This window comes from Pyrus communis, chromosome 10 (assembly GCF_963583255.1).
Source record: "Pyrus communis chromosome 10, drPyrComm1.1, whole genome shotgun sequence".
Taxonomy (NCBI): domain Eukaryota; kingdom Viridiplantae; phylum Streptophyta; class Magnoliopsida; order Rosales; family Rosaceae; genus Pyrus; species Pyrus communis.
This window is the reverse complement of record NC_084812.1, coordinates 20,672,203-20,689,737: the sequence shown is the minus strand read 5'-3', so window position 1 is coordinate 20,689,737 and position 17,535 is coordinate 20,672,203. Positions and strand designations below refer to the sequence as shown.

The window sequence follows — 17,535 nt, the reverse complement described above, 5'->3', positions numbered from 1 at the left end:
ATATGTGGGTGAACCAAGAAGCCATGGAAGATGTCAAATTGTGTCGGGATTGAGTTTAGTCAGTATGACACTTTGGGTTTAGCCGATGCAGTGATATGACTTTCAGATGTCCACAAGATGTGGAGTGTGACATAATTTATCCTTTTATTTTGTTTCTGTTTAATAATTTCCAAGAATTGTCATGGAGTTTGGTTTGATTTCTCTCTCTATAGGAGAGTGCATAATTTAAATTTTCGTTTTGGTGTGCTAGCTCTTTAGGATCATGGCAGTGATTAGGTGATGCGATCTACCCATGGGCATCGTACTCCTTGTAACACGAAATTTAACAGTTTTATTGATCTATGTAATCTTGCGATTCCCGATAAGCTCGGACAAGTGCTTGAAGTTTGCTCATTACTCTATGATTAGTGATGCTTTATTGTTATATTTTTAGATCTAGCTTGCAAAGACCCTTTTAGGACCGAGTTTTTCATAATATGTACTTGTAATGCCTTTTTATCAATGAATGACATACCGTAATTTTCTTCACAAAAAAAAAAAATTGAAAAAAAAATTTTCATAGCTGTGCAAATTAAATATAACAGTTAAAAATTTCATAATACATAATTATTCTTTAGTATCGGAGCATGGTAACTTAATAATTATTTTTTAAATTTACAAGTGCCCACGAGTGCTTGGCAAGTTATCTATCTTTATTTGTTGTATTTATTTTTTAATATTTTGTCTTAATAATTACGCTGCCTGACAACGTCAATTACGCTGCTTGGCGAGTTATCTATCTTTATTTGTTGTACTTATCATCCAACCCAAGCGCAAAAAGCTCTGTACTGAGCTCACTGCTGCGCCATGGGACAGGTCCTCGATAGGTTGCGAGGTACCTCTCTGTTCCTTCGACATCGTTAATGTTATTTTCTGTTGGGTTCTAGTTTCGATGGCTTCTCCATCGCTCCACACTTGTAGAATCTGCAAATGACTTTTAGTTGTGGACTGTAGTCATCTATTAGTTGCTTGGGCGATGGGTTTTCTCAGATGCAGCAGAAAGTTACCGTTTTGAATACGCATGTTTCCATTTATCTTGTTCTTGTACTGGATTTTATGTATGAATTTATAGTATGATATCGTCAGTTTGATATTTCTCGATGCGACATCAAAAAATAGCATTATTATCCATAAGTTTGTAGATATCCATCGGTACAGACAGTCTCACATGTTATGTTACATTACTGGACATGAAGCAACCGTTAATTACATACACGTTTATAAGGTATCTGATAATTTTCTGGATTGCAGATAAGCAATGGAGGCGAAAGCAAATACGCAGGATTACAGATGAGGTGTTTGATCTTTATTTTAAAAGTGACACAGGAAGCGTTAACCTGAATTTTGAAGAACTGTACATCGGTGTACTACTTGTGTTCAAGTGAGGAGCTTTTCGTGGTAAACGTATTCCCATTTTTTTTAACTGATTGACAAATCATGCTGCTAATTTTAACTGATTGTTGTTTAATCTTCCTGTTCTAGTGAACTCAATAAGCGTTTACCCGGCCCGCATATTGATCCACCCTCCAAAGATATTGTCTTAGATATGATGAAGGTACTCTAATTGTTTAATAAAACATAAGGATGAATTAGAATCAGAATCAGTTTTCTGATACAGGGATTTTCTCGTTGGATACAATCAAACGGTTGAAATGAAATTTGGTAGACTCAAACCATCTACAAGTAAGATAATATCTTTTGAAATTTCAACAGTATATACCCAATAACATCTGTTACGTTTCTTGTGTTGAGGTGTTGTGCTGCAAAAGTCAAGTTGTCGTACCAAGTATTAGGCAAATAAGATTTGTGATCCAATTTTTGTTTTAGGTTACGGAAAGCTCGTTATCTGCTCATATTCTTATAAGTTTTTCAATCGAATAGAGTACAATTAGTAATTGGTAATTACTCTCACAAGTGACCTAGCTTTTATTCGTATAGTTGTTGTGTAAATTGCAATTTTAAACTTCAGACTGTTAGATCAATACAACATACTCTTTCTCTTATGCATGGAAAATGATTTGAACATGTTTAAGTTGCCGTGATGAAAAAGAAGCAACTTTTTGTCCTTCTTTATGTAGTCTGGTTTAGCAGGATGTGACAGAGTACCGGTTTGTTTGAGGTTCTACATAAATGACCAATTTTTCCTGCTCAGTTTAGACTTCTATGTTTCTTCGTGTTCCGATTACCTAAGTTCACTTTTGTTCCGATTAAGCACTAAAATGTTAGAAATTTTGAAGACAGGTTCATTTGACTGCAAAATTCATCATCATGTTTCAGTAGGCCTATTGGCCGAGGCACTAAATAAAGTCTTCGCCTGGCTAGTTATGTGAAAAGATGGCACCTCTTTCATAAACTGATTCTAATGTCTGCACTCTACTTATATGTAAAATTTCCGTTGAGATATCATCCTGAAAGCATGAGATGATGAGAAGGTCTATTGTTGTTTGTGACTTGTATGTCAGGTCGCAGTTTAGTATCATTCATCTCTTGACTGACTAAAACAGAACCAAGTCTCTAATTCAGGATTGAAAATGTGTGTGTCAATTTTGTATGTTCAAGTTTCTGCTGTTTGTTGAATACTGTTGTTGCTGCTGTTTGTTAGGTAAGAATCCATGTTGAGAATCTAAGATTCCCGTTCAGAAAACGTAAAGAAACTGTTTGGATATGAGCTCATTATTCTCTTCTAGAAATGTTGAATCAAGGATTTATCTTCAGCGAAACTCGTTTGATTTTTCTAATAATGTTTACCCCTAATATTTGCAGGAAAACGATCTCAATCTTGATGGAGAAATTGACCGCGAAGAGTTTGCAAACTTCATCAAGCAGTTGACAGCGGACACATTCGTTATTGTCAGTCAAGGACTGATCATCACACTGGTTGCAGCACCGGCGTTTGCAATGGCGACAAAGAGGGCTACCGAGGGTGTACCGGGGGTTGGAAAGGTCGTGCAAAGGTTACCCAATTCAGTTTATGCATCCCTTCTGACTTTTACTGTCGTGCTGTTTCAACAAGCGCGTCATGAGTTCAATTAGCCGCAAGTTTGTTCTCAGTTCAAGCCTTCGATGGTCTATTTAAAAGACTTGATTATTTGTGGCTGCACAATAAGATACAAGGAGAATGGTGTTTGAACTTATCGTATATAAATAGTTGTCTTTTGGGAGTTAACCACTTTAGTTCATCCTTGTAGTTCCACTAAATTTCCTTAACACTTCTTGACTCGTTCCTCGTAGAGTCGGACGATGACAGAGTCATTTCTCTTTACTCGCAACTCATAGTACGATGCATAAAAGAAAAACACACACAACAAAATATTTGCACACATGATTTATCCAGGACCGGGAGGAATGCACCTTGAAGGGATTGATTGGAGCAAAACCGTTTCCTTAACCCCAAACTCTGCAAGCTCGAGTCTTTTGGCATTGGTCTCATAGCTAGTCAAGCAATCGATTAGTGTTTCAGTTAACTTGTTGCAACCAGATAGCTCAACCAGATAGCTCCTTACCTATTAGAATTTTGGTTAAACCTATGAGAGGAATACTAAGATTTAGGAGGAAACAAACATAGAGAGAAACAATAAATGTTAGGTATAGCTTTCATTGAAACAAATAATATATATGTTGTGATGTTCATAGAAAACAAAATTTTGAAATATTATTAAAACATCACAGCCAAAACTCCTACAAATAGATGGAAATTTTTTTATTTCAAAATTTGCAATAAACCAGTTGGACAACAAGATATACTTAAATCACAAAACAATGTTTACTCGATGCAGAGCTAGTTTCATATACACGATGAGTGATGTATCCAAGTTACAAGGACTTCCCCTTGTATCCATTTGAGACACTTAAACCTCCTATTAGTATCTTCTTGTACGTATGCTCCTTGTGATTCTCTATATTATATTGAGGAACTACAATTTATGATAATTCCATAACTACAGATTTTACCCAATTTCTCTTTTTTCAAAACATAACACTTCTTGCACGGAGTTTGTTGCTCAGTTAGTTAAGAACATTTACCCATGCATCCACAGTTCTCAGTTCAATTCCCCCCACCCCAATATCTGTTATACCCTAGAGAACAACATAGCACTTCCTATTTTCCGAAGCCAAGTCATATCAAGAAGAATTCAGCTTTCTTAGTCTTGCCTTAGGCAAATCAATTTGTTCTGCACAATTGTTTGGATTCGATTTTACACTATCAGCCTGAGCAATCGAGATTGTTGAATGAGCAGAATTTTAGACCATTGAAGGACAAAATGGTTGAAATAATTTTTAATTATTATTGAGAAATAATATTGTGATTTTAATCATGATATTATCTCTTAGTAATATTTTAAATTATTTAAACCTCATATTTGTCTAAATCCCAATTAATTTGAATGATGGTGGACTATTGGGATATGCACGACGTCAGATAATGAAGCAGGCAAAACAATCCAATTTAATTTGGATTTGTTAGCAGTGTACCGTGTGGATTAGAGCAACTCGGTTTGGATTCTGATCAAGTGGCATAGCATGGGATTTGCAAGGCTTGGATAATGGTGAGATAGGAGACCTAAGTAGGCTAGGTTGTTTATGGATGTTGTCAGATGAATTGGATTGATGATGGACTTGGCCTACATGCCTTGTGAAAGGCTATCAATTATATATATATATATATATATATATATATATAGATATAGATAATTGGTGGTTGCCGTATAAGTCTGCATGCCATGTGAAATAGTGAAAGGCAAACTATATATATATATATAATTGGTGGTTGTTTAGATGAACGTTATTTGTTCAAATCCAAACCTGCAGATTATTTTGGGATTCGATGTGATAAAACTAAACACAAGGATCGAATTTGGTTGCATTTTTTACTAAGTTCAGAGACTTGGGTGTAGTAAGGCTTATCTGAGGATCAAGTCAGTGGAAGAGTTTTAATAGCTTTGGAGTCTTTATCAGCTTATCAACCAGCACGTACTCATCCCTATAAATACAAGACGCCTTACAATATTTCAGAGAACCTTCAATTCAACACACAACTGCCCTGTGCAAAACCTGACAAACATCTTGAGATTTTTTATTTTCTTTTTCTCGCCGATACATCTTCAGTTTGGATAAACAACACTGTGAAGGCAACCAGCGAACACCTTCAGTTTGGATAAACAGCATTGTCGCCGTAAAATCAGCCAACCGAGGAGCACCTTCAGTTTGGATAAACAGCACTGTGTCGAGACCGACTGGTTACCTATCCAAGTCTCGGTCGAGAAGATTTTTCGAATCCTTATTGACAAAGGTCATCTTATCAGCCTTCTCGGCAAAGTAAGGTGTTACAAGTTACGATTTTTGGCGCATTGAACGCTGAGTGATTTTATGATTGGATACTCACAAGTGAGTTTCAGAGTTCGACATTCTAACGGTCGAACCACATTCACCATCAAGACATACATCACCTTTGAATACATGTGTCCGTACAGTCTGGTGTCGATTCGACATGCTTATACTCTCACGAATATAATCACCATGACCGAATCTGGCGTCGACGATTTGTGAACTTCGCAGAACTAGCAGCCTTGTCTTCAGGCTCGAGAATCCAAAGGCCCAGATTTTTTCCTTCCTCAGCTGCAGTCACAAGATAAAGAAGTCAACAACGTGCTCAATGCAATGTCAACAAATTTTACTCCTCGGTCAAGCTCGGCTGACGAGTTGGCACACCCAGCATTCAACTGAAGGACGTAGTTAGCTTATTAGTTACTCAACATGCGCGCCACATAGGTTTTGTAATTTTTAGGGTCAACATTTTGGCACGCCCAGTGGGACTCAGTGCTAAAACTACGAAGTTCATATGATATATCAAGATTCCAATCTGGCTCCATGTAGCCGATTGTACGAGCTCCTAGAGGAATTGAAAAAAGACAATGAGGAGCGAAAAAGATCTTTGGAAGTGGAAAAAAATTTTCATGGCCATACAAAGATGCAAAAGTCATTCGTTTACATGTTGAGAATAAAAGCTCATGTTACCCTGCAAGAGCAATGGGTAAATGAAGACAGGGCTCGATTTAATACCTGGCTCGATGGAAAATATTTTCCTTACGTTTTCGACTACATATCGATTCCATTTGAGGAATGGTTGATTGAAAAGGCCGGGGGGCAATTTTCCGCTTCGGCCGTAATCAGACATCGGCCTAAGAAAATTGTTACTTTGGCCGAAGAATAAAGGCCACCTATTTTTTTGGTCGAGGCTGAAAGTGTGGTAGGCCTAGAAGAAAATGTTCAAATTTCTGTGCCAAAAATTGACTCAGAAAAGTGTTCCAATGATGAACAAGACCAATTCATGGTTTCAGTTGAACAAACCACGCCAATCGATATGATTATTGGTGATAAAGCAGATATGGAGCAATCCCGTTCGGCTCAGTTGTTCGGGTTAAAAGCCGAAATTGGAGAAATTATTATGCCTGGGGGGGCATAATAATCGTCCAACACGTTCGGCGGCCGGAAATGAAAAATATTCCGCCGAGTCAACAATATTTGGAGAAAATTATTTTCTCGGCCTAGAGCGAAATCAATTTGAGAATTTTGATGTAAAAAGATCTCGGCTCGGAATAAAACATCGTTGGCCTCCTCCACTTTATGGTTCGGCCACTTTTATTTTCGTTTGCTAATATATATATATATATATATATATATATATATATATAATGAATAAATTATTTTCTTAACCATCTGGCTATTTGAGCCAATTGTGTATAAGAAAATAGAGGGCAACGATTGATCCATATTTCGTACCTTGTACAAAAATGTCATTGCCAAAGGAATGGAAGATGGAAGCTTTTAGCATAAAAAAAAAATTAAAAAAAAAAAAAAAAAAAAAAAAAACCTCGGTGCAGTGTGCAGTCAGCCGCAGGCCGATGCATGTGATTATGCATAAGGATTCGACCAAGATAAACCATTAGGCCAAAGTCAAGGGTAGGTCGAGAAGGCCGAGAAAATTTTAAAAAGTGGATGTCATGATTCCACTTTCCTTGGACGTCATGATTCCATTTTCCCTGACATGGTTCCACTTTCTCTTTATTTTATAATAGTTGAAAGGTGGGCACTGATTTGGTGAAGCAAAAGATTTGATGTGACTCAAATATGGTACTATCATGACCCATATATATATATATATATATATATATATATATATATATTTAAGTCTTGGTTTTAACAAAGCCATTTGGGAAAAGCCACCTTTATTAGGTGGTAGGCCTTCACGTGGTTCCAATATTTCCATGGGGTTTTATATATAGCTTGCTTCAAAGTGTGATGTGATTTCTGGACAAGAATGGCAATAGGCTTCACTCTATGGCCATACGGTTGCAGGAGGGGAATCATGATTTGCTTCCAAGTTATGTCAGAATACCATTGGGGAAGAGACAAAAGTTTTTATTAAAGGCCGAGCTCGGCCAACTCGTTGAGGTATACTTTCCAAGTAATATATATGCCCATCAAACATATATAGCTAACTGCATGTTCCTCGGCTACTATAAGACCCCGTGATGTCCTCGGCCACGATGTTGTTCCTCGGCCACTTTTATTAGTTGTGTCCGTACACATGCTAGCCAAGGTGGTTGGTCGATGACGGATACTCAGTAAATTGCCAAGCGAGGAATGAGGCCTGTTTATTTTTAAGCGTTGTCGAGGAAGGATATTTGATGACTAATTTCCTTAACCATTCGGCTTACGAGCCGAAGCTCAAGGAGACTGGGGGGCAATGTTTGGACCCGATTTTACACTATCTGCCCGAGCAATCGAGGCCGTTGAATGAGCAGAATTTTAGACCATTGAAGGACAAAATGGTTGAAATAATTTTTAATTATTATTGAGAAATAATATTGTGATTTTAATCATGATATTATCTCTTAGTAATATTTTAAATTATTTAAACCTCATATTTGTCTAATTCCCAATTAATTTGAATGATGGTGGACTATTGGGATATGCACGGCGTCAGATAATGAAGCAGGCAGAACAGTCCAATTTAATTTGGATTTGTTAGCAGTGTACCGTGTGGATTAGAGCAACTCAGCTTGGATTCTAATCATGTGGCATAGCATGGGATTTGCAAGGCTTGGATAATGGAGAGATAAGAGACCAAAGTAGGCTAGGTTGTTTATGGATGTTGTCAGATGAATTGGATTGATGATGGACTTGGCCTGCATGCCGTGTATATATATATATATATATATATATATATATATATATATATATATATATATATAAAATTAATAATTGGTGGTTGCCATATAAGTCTGCATGCCATGTGAAATAATGAAAGGCAAACTATATATATATATATATATATATATATATATATAATTGGTGGTTGTTTAGATGAACGTTATTTGTTCAAATCCAAGCCTGCAGATTATTTTGGTATTCGATGTGAAAAGACTAAACACAAGGATCGAATTTGGTTGCATTTTTTACTAAGTTCAGAGACCTGGGTGTAGTAAGGCTTATCCGAGGATCAAGTCAGTGGAAGAGTTTTAATAGCTTATCAACCAGCGCGTACTCGTCCCTATAAATACAAGACAGCGTGCAATATTTCAAAAGACTTTCAATTCAACACACAACTGCCCTGCGCAAAAACTCTCAAACATCTTGATATTTTTTATTTTCTTTTTCTCGCCGGCACATCTTCAGTTTGGATAAACAGCACTGTGAAGGCAACCGGCAAACACCTTCAGTTTGGATAAACAGCACTGTCGCCATAGAATCAGCTGACCGAGGAGTACCTTCAGTTTGGATAAACAGCACTGTCGCCATAGAATCAGCTGACCGAGGAGTACCTTCAGTTTGGATAAACAGCACTGCGTCGAGGCCGACTGGTTACCTATCCAAGTCTCGGTCGAGAAAGGTTTTCGAATCCATATTGACAGAGGTCATCTTATGAGCCTTCTCGGCGAAGTAAGGTGTTACGAGTTACGATATTCAACGCATTGAACGGTGAGTGATTTTATGATTGGATACTCACAAGTGAGTTTCAGAGTTCGGCATTCTGACGGCCGAACCACTTACACCATCAAGACATACATCACCTTTGAATACTTGTGTCCGTACAGTCTGGTGTCGATTCGACGTACTTATACTCTCACGAATATAATCACCGTGACCGAATCCGACGTCGACGATTTGTGAACTTCGCAAAACTAGCAGTCTTATCTTCAGGCTCGAGAATCCAAAGGCCAAGATTTGTTCCTTCCTTGGCCGCAGTCGCAAGATAAAGAAGTCAGCAACGCGCTCAACGCAATGTCAACAAATTTTACTCCTCGGCCGACGAGTTGGCACGCCCCTCATTCAACCAAATAACGTAGTTAGCTTATTAGTTACTCGGCCTGCGCGCCACGTAGGTTTTGTAATTTTTAGGGTCAACAACAATATAAGCAATGAAGAAGGAAATTTCAGCTTCTTAAAGTTTAAAGAAATAGAGAATTACCAGAGTGTCGATGCACAACTTGTTACTTTGTTTAGATGCCAATGCTTTCTCGATTGTTGTACGAAAAAAACAAGTTGCCATTCTTCTGATAGACACCCTGTGTAGAAAAAGAATACGTGGCTAAAAGTATATTTTATTGATATGTGAATAAGTATATATACAATTACATTCCTTGCATAGCAAGAACTCCTCCTATAAGTTAGGAATACAATCATAATTTAATTCTAACTATTTTCCTATTTGTCTAACACTCCCCCTCAGGTTGGAGAGTGGATGTCAAAACCTCCCAACTTCGCAACATAGTCGAAAACTTTTCCTTTCCAAGAGGCTTCATGAACATGTCTGCCAACTGGTATGCCATACCGACATACTTGGTCATTATAGTGCCATCTACAATCTTATCTTGTATAAAGTGACAATCCATCTCAATGTGACGAGTCCACTCATGGAAAACGGGACTAGTGGCTATATGTAATGCAAAACGGAAGGGTCAACTAAAGGAATGTTCAAATCTTTCAACAAAAACCGAAGCCAAATTACCTCACAACAAGCACCTGCCATAGCCCTATAGTCTGCTTCCCCTGAAGAGAGTGAAACAGTTTTTTGTTGCTTTGTCTGCCATGAAATCAGAGAATTTCCCTAGAATACACAATACCTAGTAGTCGACCAGCAAGTGATAAGACAACCCACCCAATCAGAGTCACAAAATGCAGTTAATAACTTAATTTGGTTGTCTGAATGGAATAATAAGCCTTGACCCAGAGTGGACCTCAAACAACAAATAACTCGAAGCACAACATCAATATAAGGTATCCGTGGCTTATGCAAAAAAAGTGACTTAGAACATGCACAAGATAGGTAATATCCGGCCGAATTATAGTGAGGTGGATCAAACGACCTACTAAACACCGATGCTTATCAGGATCATTGAGAAGTTCTCCTTTATCAGATAATTTTTTATCATTCATAGGAAATGCAACGGGTCGTGCTCCCAAAAAGCCATAATCCTGAAGAATCTCTAATGCATACTTATGCTGAGAAATGTAAATCCCACGTAATCCTAAAGAATCTCTAATGCATACTTATGCTGAGAAATGTAAATCCCACGTTTGGATCGAGAAACCTCAATACCCAGAAAATATTTTAAATCACCAAGGTCCTTAATCCGAAAATGATCTTGGAGAAAAGATTTCAGAGAATCAATGGCACCCATGTTGTTACTTATAATCACAATATCATCCACATAAATGAGCAAGGGTGTCAAGGAAGTACTGCACTTTTTTGTAAATAGTGAATAGTCAGCTTTGGATTGTTGAAACCCAGCAGAAAGAATAGCACTAGTGAACTTGAAAATCAATCAGTTATGTTTTTCTCCATCAATTAATTAATACCTTTGAGGCTTTGCCTTTTTTACCCTTTTTTTTTTTTGGTTGAAAGGTAGATATTATTAAATTCGAATATAAACGTTAACATCCGATGTCAAAGTGTTAAACAACCAATCTGACTCAAGAGCGTCCCAGGTATGGAGCCCCCGATACGAGATACAAATGAAGCCACTAGATGTGCTGCCATATTACAACTTCGGGGAGCAAAAATAAACTCTATTGACCTCAATTGTAATTGTAAACATTTAATATCATAAAGAAGACCTTCAATAATAGCATACGGTTGCTTTTTACCTTGAAGCATATCCACAAAAACCTTTGAATCCGTTTACACCTAGATAACATCAAAGCCTCTCTTCACATAACCAAGTAAGGTTGCACGTAAAGCCTCTGCGTCTGCCGTCAAACTAGACTCACATGCAACATTTCCTACACCCTCAGTCGCTTTAAAAATCCCTGCAAAGTCCCTTGCCACCCAACCGAATCTTCCCCATCCTGTTTCTTTTATCCGAGCACCAAACAATTAATCTTAATTGTACGAAAAGGAGGACATACCCAAGTAGACGGCCACTTCCACCCTTTCACACCGACGCACCCCAACTATCCGTGTACCATCAATTCTCGATATATCTTCCAACTCCTTCCATTGTTGTTGAAGCATCCTATCAGCATCAATAGGCTCCACAATTTTGTTTTGAAAGACCAGGCTATTCCTACACTTCCAAAGCCTCCGTAATCCACATACTCCCCACCACATTAATTTGTCTAGATCTTGCTCTTCTTCACATATTTGTTGACTATCCATTTTCATTTTTCAATGAGATTGTCATCGGGTATCAGAGAAGAATCCAATTGTACAGGACTCCCAAACCAAAACACCCTTGCATGTTGACGATGGAAAATAGATGTTCTTCCATTTCCTCCGCATCACCACAATGAGGACAAACGGTATCCAGCCGAATCTGCCGACGATGCAAATTAACACGAACCGCTAAAATATTTTTATAGCACCGCCAAATGAAATGCTTAAGTTTTTGCGGTACCTTCAAATGCCAAATAGATGTCCAAAGTTTGTCTTTATGTTGCCCAATACTTGATTCCCCGACACCCTTCCTTCCAAGCTCACCATTTCGACTGAGTTCTTGTGCAACCCAATACCCGAACTTGACCGAATATGATAGGAGCATATTTATGCGACTTTATGATCTTATTTCTTTGCATTTATTTAGTTAATTTCTATTTATTGTAGTAATTTAAGTTATTTTCGTATTATTGTAGGTTCAATAGGTAAAGATGACAATAAATGGCAAAATAGAGCAATTTGGAGCAGTTTTGGACTTGGATTGGATAGCCTGCGTGGATAGCATACGGGCTGAACGTTTTCGGTGTTTAAATGGTGCTAGACATATGCTAAAATATGGAGAAATTAAAGTTGAGGCTTGGAAGGCAAGGAATTACACAAGAAAGAGGAATCTAATCACATTCCAACACTTTCTACCTGATTTTTAGAGTCCTAAAATAACTCAAAAACGCCAAAACCCTTTCCTCCTTGGATTCAGCCATTTTCCCCAATATATATGAAATTCCTACAGAGATTTAGAGTGTGCCATGCCTACCATTGATCCATTGAAGTTGCTGGAATTTTCAGAGTTCTTTCTATCTTCGTTTTAAGTTTCAATGTTTATTTTAGATTCTTTTTCAGTTATGATGAACATGTGTAACTAAGTTTCTTTTTAGCTAGAGGTGAATTCGAAGCCATGATCATATGTTTTATATAAATTGATTACATCCAGTTATTGTTTCATAAAACATGAATGCGATTTACTTATCTGCTTTATAGAGAACTTATTCTTGTATGTTTATTAAGGGTGCACACTTAGTTTGCATGCAGGGATTTGATGCTAGAATATAAGGGAATTTCACCTAATCGTTATGAACTTATATTTGTAAGTAGTAAAAATCACTAGTCATGATTGAGTTAAGTAAATTTTTGGCAGGAATATCATGCTTTTCATAGTTACGAATGCTTTTGTAGACATCAAAATTTCGGTGAAATGAATGTTGACCAATAATTAAAATTTCAACGCTCACGTATCACATAAATTTTACACGTAGCGTGTGACTCAACAAAAAATCGAAATAAATTGGAAAGGTCATCAAATAGGACACGTGTCAATACCTGGCAGAAATGATTTATTTCATCTGATTATTTAAATCCAAAAATCAAGTTTTGGAATTCTATAAATAGGAAGCCAAGGCATTCATTTCAGGGGGAGAAAGAAAGGAAGGAGAAAGAAAGGAAGGGGAAAGAAAGGAAGAAAGAAAGAAAGAAGGGAATTTACATCACACCAAAACCTTGAAGCCTCGAAACTCTAAAGCTCTCAAGCAAATCCCGAAGGATCAAGAAAACACTCTTCGTTCTTTGTCAAATCCTCCTTCAAAGGTCAAGCCCCAATGGCCCTTGAAGAACTTCCACCGACTCAAGATCAAGCCCCGACGGCCCCTTGAAGAAAGTGTTCATCATCCGTTCATCCTAAGATCAAGCCCCAACGGCCCTTTGGATCAACAACCTCAACAAATCCACACATCCAATCGTTCTTCAAGATTAAGCCCAAAAGCCCTTGAAGATCCGCTCATCCATCAACCTTCAAGATCAAGCCCAAAAGCCCTTGAAGAAATCCATACATCCAATTGTTCTTCAAGATCAAGCCCAAAAGCCCTCGAAGATCCGTTCATCAACTGTTCATCCCTAGATCAAGCCCCGACGGCCCTTTGGATCAACAGCTCATCCACAAACCTTCATCCTACGAAGATAGAATCAGAGGATCAAATTACAAAGAGATTGTAACCCAAAAATCATTAAACACAAAAATATATTTTGTACACGTATTCTTGTTTCAGGAATTTTTCGTGTTTACAAATTTGGCACGCCCAGTGGGACATCTCTACCTCTCATCTCTATCCTCAAATCATCGAAAAACGCAAATGGCATCAAGAAATGATCAAGCTGTTCCTGCAATCAAAGCAAAGAACAAGAACATCATCGCCGCAAGTGGTGATATTTCGGGCATCATAACCCGAAGTAAGGCAAGAGCTCTTTTTGCTGCGGCTTCCGCCCCTGCATTAACTCTTTTCAAGGAACAAGAGCACCTGAGGTACGAGCCTGTGATCACCCTAGCCTCGCTAAAGGCATCAAGGGGGGAAAGCCCGAGGAAATACTCAGAGTCCCTACTCTCCGACGCTGATTCGAGCGGCAGTACAACCATGCAAGTCATGACCACTGGAGCAACTTCAATCGAGGAGCAGCTAGCTCAGATGAATGAAGCAATCGCAAAGCTCACATGGACTGTGGAAGAGAAGGACTTGCAAATTGCCGCACTTGTCAACCAACTAGATGCGCTGCCCGACGTGAAAGTCGACCCAAATATTGGCCTATTAAAGAAAGAAGACGACGAAGAAGAGGAGCCACCAGTGGAGAAAGTTGAAGAGAAGCCAAAGCTAGACCAAGCAACGGCATTCATGGGATCTCTCTCTATCCAGCAGCTACAGGAGATGATCGCAAGCATTGTCAAGACACAGTAGGAAGGAAGCTCGCATGACTCCGTACTGTACTCAAAGCCTTACTCCAAGAAGATTGATGCTTTGAAGATGCCAAGAGGTTATCAGCCCCCAAAATTCATGCAGTTCGATGGAAAAGGCAACCCGAAGCAACATGTCGCCCATTTCATTGAAACTTGCAACAATGCTGGGACAGAGGGAGACTACCTCGTCAAACAGTTCGTGCGTTCGCTAAAAAGTAACGCTTTTGACTGGTACACTGACCTCGAACCTGAGTCTATCAACAGTTGGGACCAGCTAGAAAGGGAATTCCTCAACCGTTTCTACAGCACTCGTCGTACTGTAAGCATGCTAGAGCTGACCAGTACGAAACAGTGGAGAGATGAACCTGTCGTCAACTACATAAATAGATGGCGCTCCTTAAGTCTGGATTGCAAAGATCGGCTTTCTGAAACCTCTGCCATTGAGATGTGCGTTCAAGGCATGCACTGGGGGTTACATTACATCCTCCAAGGCATAAAACCAAGAACATTCGAAGAGCTAGCAACTCGTTCCCACGACATGGAGCTGAGTATCGCTAATCACGGGAAAAATGAGCCGATTACTAACTTCAATAAGGATAAAGTATTCGCCCCAAATGTAGACAAGACCGGGAAGAAGCCCGCTAAGGAAGCTTTCACCGTCAACACTACCCCCATCAGGACCTCCTCAGCGCCCATCAAGACCTCCTCAGCGCCCATCAAGATCTCCTCCAAGAAGAAAGCGAAGGAGATAAAGACAAGTGAGCCTTCTCGTATCCAAGATAGATACAAGAGCACCTTAAGAGAGTTGGAACAGAAAACGTACCCTTTTCCTGACTCTGACAAGGCTGCCATGTTAGATGACTTGCTGGAAAAAAAGGTGATTGAGCTACCCGAATGCAAGCATCCTGAAGAAATGAATCGCACAAACGATCCTAGGTACTGCAAGTACCATCGTATTGTGAGTCATCCTGTTGGCAAGTGCTTCGTTCTCAAAGAACTCATCATGAAGCTAGCACAACAAGGGCAAATTGAGCTCGACCTTGAGGACACGGCTGCAACGCATACCACTACAATTGCGTTTGGATCGTTTAATCCTGTGCCTCTCCAAACGACACCTGACCGTTCCCGTGAATGCTTAAGTTGCACGACACCTCCTACACAACCATCACTGGAGAGAAGCGACCAAGATGCACATGCTGATGATGAAGAAGGATGGATATTGGTAACCTACAAAAAGACAAGGAAACCAAGACCACAAGTCATACAGCCAAAGGTGGAACAAAGAAGAAATCACCACGGCCGCAACAATTGATAGGAGCATATTTAGGCGACTTACTTAGCTTGTTTTCGTGCATCTTTGTTGTTAATTCATAGTTGTTTTAGTAGATTAAGCCATTTTCGTGTGTTTTTAGGTTCATATGGCTAAGGGAGCAAAAAGATGCATTTTGGAGCATTTTGGAGCAAAATTGGGCTTGGAATGGATAGCATATGATTGGAGCCAAAGTGTTGGACGAATTTGAAGACCTTGTATTCACTTTGGACATAAAACAAAGGGCCTAGCCCATTCTCTCTTAAACCAACCCCAAGGCCATGCATTTCCTTCCAATTCCAAAACCCACAATCACTTCAAAAGCCATGCAAATCCATATTCAACACCCTAAACTACAACCATGCATCATTACACCACCTTCTCCATCTTCATTCCACATGCATTTCAACTCACATGCACTCATCATCATTCAACCTAGTGTCACTCCCATACTTTTCCATTGTATAATTCATCCACATACATCTTTAATCATTCACTCACAAGCTTTAACCAACAAACAAATCATCCAACACATGCACCCATCTTCATTGCCGTGGCTTTCCCCCTTAATTCCAGCTTCACAACCATGCACAACACATGCATTCCCACCCTTACAAGACCCTAATCATTCATCCATACAATCTTGCATAATTCACAAACACATAATCATTCACCCTAGCTTTAATTCACATGTATTCACACACTAACAACAACTTAATGCCGTGTATTCCCTTGCCTTTCCACAACTTTTCCTAGCTAATTTTCACATGCATTCACTTCATCATTACACCACCACTCATTCTTTAAAAATCCACATGCACATTCAATCATTCATTCAAGCCCCCTTGTGCCATGTTTCCCCCTTTTGTTCCCACCCATCACATGCATCATCATCAAACAAACACTCAATGCCGTGGGTTCCCTTTGCTTCCCTTGTGCAATTCCAGTTTTCACATGTGTCCTAGCTGTTTTTCCATCATTCCTCCACACAAATACTTAAACAAACAGCCATATGTTCCCTCCACTACCCCTATAAATACCCTAGCATTCATTCATTCAATTCATATCTCATATTTCCATTCACAACACTTCACACAACACCAATACACATCCATTGCCGCAATTCCCCTTCCATTTTCTGTGCAGTTTTTCTCCTTCATTGCAGCCACTATCCAACCACTTCCCATCCCTCCAAAACACTTCACATAATCCCCAAAGCTCACCTTAGACCTTGTGCTACAACAACGAGGAAGAAAAGAGTGCCTAAACGTTCATACAATTCAAGTTTGAGTTGTTGGAATGTTTAGGTGTTTCTTTGATTTCAAAGTTTAAATTTAATTCTCTTTGTTTTGTACGTATGAGAATGGAAGAGAAGAGTGCCTAAACATTCGTACAATTCACGTTTGAGTTGTTGGAATGTTTAGGTGTTTCTTTGATTTCAAAGTTATGAGGAACTAAACCCCCTTTAGCTAGGGGGTGATTCAAAATACATGTTTATGCTTGCAATATGAATTGATTACTTTTGGTTGGAATTTTATAAGTTGTGGATTCAATTTGTTTAACCGTTTGAATGAATATGACGCTAGAATATAAGTGAGTTTCACCTAATAGTTACGAACTTATATTCACAAGTAGTGGAGGTTGCTTATAAACAATCGCGTTAAACGAATTCTTGGCATAAGTTTCATGCGTATTCCATAGTAACGAATGCCTCGTCAATGTTTATGATTTCCGTTGAACTTAATGATC

At 38.8% G+C, this 17,535-nt stretch overlaps 1 long non-coding RNA gene across 1 annotated transcript; it reads left to right on the top strand.

Annotated features, from left to right (window-relative positions):
* Positions 1-1,192: 1,192 nt before the first annotated feature.
* Positions 1,193-3,218, top strand: LOC137746615 (uncharacterized). Its single transcript, XR_011069883.1, has 2 exons — positions 1,193-1,437; positions 2,803-3,218. It is a non-coding gene; the product is annotated as an uncharacterized lncRNA (long non-coding RNA).
* Positions 3,219-17,535: the final 14,317 nt, after the last annotated feature.